The 7,135-nt window shown below is 39.5% G+C and overlaps 1 pseudogene; it reads left to right on the top strand.

Moving 5' to 3' along the window:
• LOC122944166 overlaps positions 1 to 6,898 on the top strand; it is a 144,523-nt pseudogene extending 137,625 nt beyond the window's left edge.
• Positions 6,899 to 7,135: the final 237 nt, after the last annotated feature.

Below are 7,135 nucleotides of genomic sequence, written 5' to 3' on the forward strand. Positions count from 1 at the left end.
TTATTTTTATTGATTTGAATGTATGTCATTTTACCATTTTTGCCATTTTAAATAACTTTTAATCAATAAAATCTGAGTGTTGCCATAGAATTGAGTGCTCGCTTCCGTACTGTGCATTTTACTCATTAAATTGAGGTGGGGCGTCCTCAATTATCAGTTTGTAGCACCATACCACCCACTACCAGCAGTGAGCCACTCCATTTAATTAACTATATCGCAGATAAATAAACAGCCATTCACCCAATAAAGTGTCCTGTGCAAAAAAATGTCCTGTAGAAGAAATGTCCTGTGACAACTGTATCCTGTGAAAAATGTATGTAGTGTCCACAATGTATCCGGCCGACGTGACACTGTTGTAACAAATTATAAGTTAATATGCACTGTGCATGTAGATTCTGTCCCTCAATTCCATTCAGAATCCACAATGTAAGGGTTAATTTGCCTCTAAGGGTTAGGTATTAACATCGGTCGGGTTTTGCAGCTGGGGCGTCCCCCTGATGCAGACCCTCTTACCTTGCCCTTTGAGGTGGGTTTTCTGCTGCGGTAGCCGTCTTTGACAGGATCGCTCCTCCTGTAGTTCCTGTGTTCTTCGTATCTCCCGAAGTATCACACAGGATCCGATACTCAGTTGTTCCTGCTTGCTGCTCTAATCTCTGGTCTCTCGGCGTTCCACGTGATTTCCTCTTTGCGTGTCACCGTCCAGGAAGAACTCAGCAAAATTTGCGTTGTCTCTCGATAGAATGAACGAGGTTCTCTTTGCTTGTGCTTAAAGAGGACCTTTCACCAGAATAAAACTTCTAAACTAACTATACAAGCATGTAGAGCGGCGCCCAGGGACCCCCCTGCACTTACTGTAATACCTGGGCGAAAAAAGAGAGAAAAAAGCCTCTCAGGCTATGAGCTGAGCGCTGTGATTGGCCAGCGCTGCAGCATGGGAGAAGGAGGCGCCAGCAGGTTCCCCTGGGTGGAGCCTAACTATGAAGATACCGGAGGCAATAACGGGAGAACGGAGCGGCGCCCAGGTATAACAGTAAGTGCAGGGGGGTCCCTGGGCGCCGCTCTACATGCCTGTATAGTTACTTTAGAAGTTTTATTCTGGTGAAAGGTCCTCCTTTAAGCACAAGCAAAGAGAACCTGGTTCATTCTATCGAGAGACAACGCAAATTTTGCTACTACCCCCTTCTTTTTATACTATGGCTTTCAAAAACCCACCTGAAACCCGACATGGAATTCTGGTGCTCATCTTCTAAACATTCAATACATACGAAAATATATACGAAAATCATGACTACACAATCAGTTATAGTGCTTCTTGAACATATTAATTGAGTATCTATTACAATTTATAAAACCTTAAAATTCTATGTAATAATCAATATCTCATCCATTGGATTATTTCTCCTTCTTTCCATTCTTTCCAATGGGTCATCTTAAACCAGATGGCTGATTAGTGGTTCTCTCAGCCCACACAACTTGAGAACTTAAACACATATTTACGTCTTTCATGTATTTTATTTAGAATCGATCATCAGTTTTCCATCAATTTTCTTCCTTTAATCCTCATGTTCCCTTATTTTCTCGTATTTATAGTCTAATTTCTATATAGGGGAGTGATCTGCTCTTTCCCATTTTCCCTCTTTTTAGTTTTTTACTATTAATTATTTTTTTATTCACGGTTTCTACATTATTTCAATCAATACTTTAAGTATGTAGACAGAAGATGGAAGGGATTGGGAAAACGCATCAAAATCCACAAAAACGCATATGCGTTTTCCGTGCATTTTTGCTGCGTTTTTTCCAAATTTCATTTTTTTGTGTTTATCTTAACTGCCCTATATCAATTAATGGAATTCCACCATATTTGGGATCAAAATGTCTCCTTATTCTGTATTTTCCTTCAATAATTTGGTGGGAACACATTCTACCCTGTATCCTCACCTGTATACACTTCCTAAGTCTGCTTTTTAAATTACTTCTATTAAACATCTCCATATTTATCTCATATTTATTTCTTTAAATGTTGGTGTTGTTTTGATGTTCTTCTAATGTTATTTTGATGTTGATTTGGTGTATGAAGGGAGGGAGCCTCCCCCCGAGAGGAGATCCTGGTGCTGATAAACAGCCAGACTCAGGATGTCCTATCGGAGGAAGTCACCCATCCCCACTCAATATTTGACATATTTCAAAAAAAAAACCAAAGAGTTCAAAGTCCGAGTTAAGCCCTTGTGGGAGAAGTGTTTCAAAGTCGAAAATCCGTCTGGATTTCTGCCTCGACATCCTGGCCATATGGTCTCCACCTCTCCAATGCACATCTACCTTTTCAAAGGCTGCGAAGACCATACCTTCAGGATTTTTGTTATGGTGTTTTTATTTTGTAGTGAAAGAGAGTGCTTTTCATACCCATTTTTGATGTTAGTAATATGCTCTGCTAATCTGTTTTTTGAGAGAGCATTTAGTTATTCCAATATATTGTTTCTTGCACTGACATTCTATAATGTACAAGATGTTACTTGAACTACAGGTGATTGTATTTCTACGGTCTTCTTGGGGAATGATGTGAGTTTGCAGACTCCGCATCTCCCACATCTTTAAAAAATGCTCAAATTCAACCAACTTTGCATGGTTGGCTTGTTCGCTTTGTTTTTGATTGATGGAGCTACCTTTAGGGATAGGTTCTGAGGCCTTGTGTAAGTTATTAGGGGACCATCACTGACCATGGGGCCTATTAATCTATCCCCCAATAGGTGGTGCCAATGCTTCATCACAATACCTTCTATTTTTTTGTGTTGTTTATTGAAGGGTAATATTATTCTCAGTTGATCTTTTTCCTCTTCCCTTATGTTCTCTTTAGTTCTTTCCATGAAAAAGTCTCCCTCTGTATGTTCTTAACTTTTGTCAGTGCCTTCTCCAATACATTGGTGGGGTATTTTTTATCCAGAAATGTTCTTTCATGGTTCTGGCTTCTCTCTCGATGTCTGCTACATCCGTGCAATTTCTTTTTATCCTTTTAAATTGTCCTGTTGGAACTTCAAGCAGCCATCTTGGTAGATGGCAGCTTGAAAAAGGTTGTAGCTGTTTCGGGAAACCTCTTTCTGATATGTGCTACACATTAGTTGTTTATTCTGCACTCTAATTAATAGATCTAAGAATTCTATTTTTTCCACACTTATATTTGCAGAGAATTTTAGGTTATATATGTTAGTATTGATTCTTTCCAGGAATGCATTGAGATCTTCTCTCGTACCTCTCCAGACAAAGAGGATATCATCAATAAATCTATGCCAGAGTACCAGGTCTGCCCCCAGCATGGGTAGGATTTCCTCACATTCCCATTGTGCCATGAATACATTTGCATAGCTGGGGGCAAACCTGGTACCCATAGCAGTCCCCCTCGTCTGGAGATAGTAATTGAGAATGTATGCAAAGTAATTGTGGGTCAAAATAAATTTTACCCCCTCTGCTATAAAATCAATCTGAATCTCAGGGAAATCACTATGCATTCTCAGTTGGATTTCCAATGCTTGCATTCCTTGGTTGTGGTTTATAACCGTATAGAGGGAACTCACGTCTAGAGTCCCTAATATCCAGTCCGGTACGTACTTGAGTCCCTCCACTATTTTGATGACGTGAGTGGTATCCCTGATATATGCAAAGTTCTTTTTTACACTGGGCTGTAGGAGTTTGTCGATATATTCTGACAAATTTGAAGTTAGTGAACCTATGCCAGAGATGATTGGTCTCCCTGTGGGGTTCATCTGATCTTTATGTACTTTGGGGAGACAGTAAAATACTGGTAATCTTTGTTAAGTGGTCGTATCATATTTGAACTCCTGTTCATTTAGAATTCCTCGTTCCCAACCATCTCTGGCATAGTTCACCAACTCCATATTGTAATCTTTGGTGGGGTCCCTCATCAATCTGGAGTATGTGGCGGTGTCCGACAATTGTCTTAGACATTCTGCCTCATATTTTTGTGTTTCCAGAATGACAATGGCCCCTCCCTTGTCAGCAGGTCTTATGGTGATGTTCTCCGTCTTTTGTAATTCAAGGCCTGTATTTCTTGCGTTGTCACATTGTTTCCTATTCTTCCGTTTGTTTTTAATTTCCTTATATCTTTTTCTACAGACTTCTTGAATGCTGCCATCTCCTGTCCTATTTGCTGTCTCGGATACATTCTACTCTTTGGTTTTAGGTTTGTATGGGCAAATGTGTCTTTTTCTATAGAATTAGTTAATATGGGATTCCTCATCCTGTTTTTTGAGGCACAATTTTCTAATACATTTTTCTATTCCAATATAGATGTCAAATTTATTAGCTTGTGTTGTAGGGGCAAATTTCAATCCCTTGTTTAATAGTTGGATTTGTGTTGAGGTGAGTACTGTTTTACTTAATGACTTAATTAATGATCGAATCTGCCTCTATCTGTGTTTTTATTCTCTGTAATTCATCCTTCTTCCTTTTTCCCTTTCCCCTCCTTGTTCTCTTTGATCGTAATGATGTTGGTACCAATTTGGGATATGATTCCCCCTCCTTCCCTGATATTCTCCCTCCCTGGGGTTCTGCTGTGCTTCTTGATATTGATCCCTGTATCTCAGGTTGTATTGGTGGCCTGTAGGTCGGTGGCGATCTACACTTGGAGGGGATTTCCGTTCCGGTGTTATATGTCTCATTTGGCGTGTTTTTATTTTGTGGTGTGGAGGGGTCCCATCTAAAAAATGATTGTTCATAATTGGTTCATAACGATTTCTTACCGGGATTTCATATTCTATATGTGTTCTTTGTTCTCTAGTAGGTTCCTCATTTATCTCTGTAGTGGGTATATGTTGACTTTTGTGATGTTGATTATTCTCACATGGTACCTGTCTATCGCTTTCTCGTCTGGTAGTCTTTTTTATTTTCTTACTTTTTTTTACTAATGATCTCTTCTTCTATCAATCCTAAATTCTTACAAATTCTTTGTTGCCAATTTGTAATCTCTTCACTTGTTGGGAATTTTTGTATCGTTTCCCTAATTTTTTTGATTTTTTCTGAGGCTTCTTCTAAAATTTGATTCCTCCTTTTAATAATTAATTGTACCAACAATATGGAATGTTTCATCAACACGCAAAGAGAAAATCTTGTGGAACGCCAAGAGACCAGAGATTAGAGCAGCAAGCAGGAACAACTGAGTATCGGATCCCGTGTGATACTTCGGGAAATACGAAAAACACAGGAACTACAGGAGGAGCGATCCTGTCAAAGACAGCTACCGCAGCAGAAAACCCACCTCAAAGGGCAAGGTAAGAGGGTCTGCATCAGGGGGACGCCCCAGCTGCAAAACCCGACCGATGTTAATACCTAACCCTTAGAGGCAAATTAACCCTTACATTGTTAATTCTGAATGGAATTGAGGCACAGAATCTACATGCACAGTGCATATTAACTTATAATTTGTTACAACAGTGTCACGTCGGACGGATACATTGTGGACACTACATACGTTTTTCACAGGATACAGTTGTCACAGGACATTTCTTCTACAGGACATTTCTTCTACAGGACATTTTTTTCCACAGGACACTTCATTGGGTGAATGGCTGTTTATTTATCTGCATAAACTATTTGTACTATTATTATTTATACATTTTTGCATAGGACACTTTAATTAGGGATTACAAGCATTTGTTTGTGTTGATATTGGGAATACAGCATCTAGCAAAAATTAGGGGAAGTGTACCACAAGATCCATCCTGACATCATAGTGTGCAGATTTGAACATATATGTGACATCTCATGATATTGCATCACAGTATATTTTAATATTGTATTTTATATATTTTATATATAATTATATGTATAGTTTTAGACCATTATATTGAGTAAAAATACCGATTCCAATATACCAGACGGTGAGTGCCTGTTTTTATTTAGAATTGGAATACACATTTGTTATATAGGATGAATAGGTGAATCATCCGAAAAACAGAGCACCTTAACCACAATAGAGATACTGGTGAGCCGCCATACATATATTTCAAACCAAGACAGCTTGACCCACCCCTGAGGGACAAAGCTCCACCTAGTGTGTTTACATGGTTGTGCATTTACTGCCTGGTATTGACAGGTATAATCAGGTTGATGAAGAGATGCAGGAGAGGTGTAGAGAATGGGTTTGATAATAATCAGACTGCTGCACAGAGATGTACTCCTGCACATGGGAGAAATTGTTTTTATTTTGTTCCCTTGCTTTTACAAATCTGTAAATTATTATAATCCATTTCCTTTTCAAATATGTTATGTTCACAGTGTCAAGGTAAGGCTTATTGTCTACAATGTCATATCTCAGGAGAGAGAAACTAAGGTATGAGAATAATATAAAATATGGAAGGCTCATAGAATGCGGTAACACTCACGTATAAGCTAACTAACCCTCATTTGTAAAACGATTTCTATACTTAATGATACAAATGAATAAATATCACTTAATCTACTGTTCTGGCGTCATAATGTACACTGTTCAAAATGTAATGTTTGTGCCGCACCATCACTGCTACTAACTTCCTTTTGTCTCTTCCATGTAGATTACAAGGGACTTTACACAATCATTTCTCACCGTACATTACAACCGGACAACCAGCGCCATAAATATGACAACTACTGTACATAAGATGTGAACCGGAAAGAGAGCTCATGTAAGATATAGGTTTAGAGGTTGGAGAAGCGTGCATAAGCTGTGTGAGTTCTGAAGGTCTGTGTAAGTTATAGACCAGGACCTTGTCACCAATAAGATCAGGCTTGTTCTTCTGCAAAGAGGTGGGGAAGACTTGAGGCTGTGACTGAGGAGCTGGTGGAAGAGAGGTTGGGAGTTGTGAAAGGAGGCCTGTCTGTAGCTGAGGAGTGGGTCATCTTCAAAGAATGAGTGGATAGAGATATGGCTGCTTTGCCGAATGGGCTCTGGAGACTTTGTCATGGAGCAGATGGTGAGCTAACAAAGTGACCAGCAAGGGGGGACAAAGGTAGGATGTGGAAGGAGTGGGCCTGTCAGTGTGCCTTGTGGGTCTCCACTGAAATGGTGACAGCTAAAGTGCCTCACCAGCCTGAATGGTTAGGTTTGGGAAGTCTATTAGGGCTGTGGGAATAGGCAGCCTGGTCTGAG

This window comes from Bufo gargarizans, chromosome 7 (genome assembly GCF_014858855.1).
Source record: "Bufo gargarizans isolate SCDJY-AF-19 chromosome 7, ASM1485885v1, whole genome shotgun sequence".
Taxonomy (NCBI): domain Eukaryota; kingdom Metazoa; phylum Chordata; class Amphibia; order Anura; family Bufonidae; genus Bufo; species Bufo gargarizans.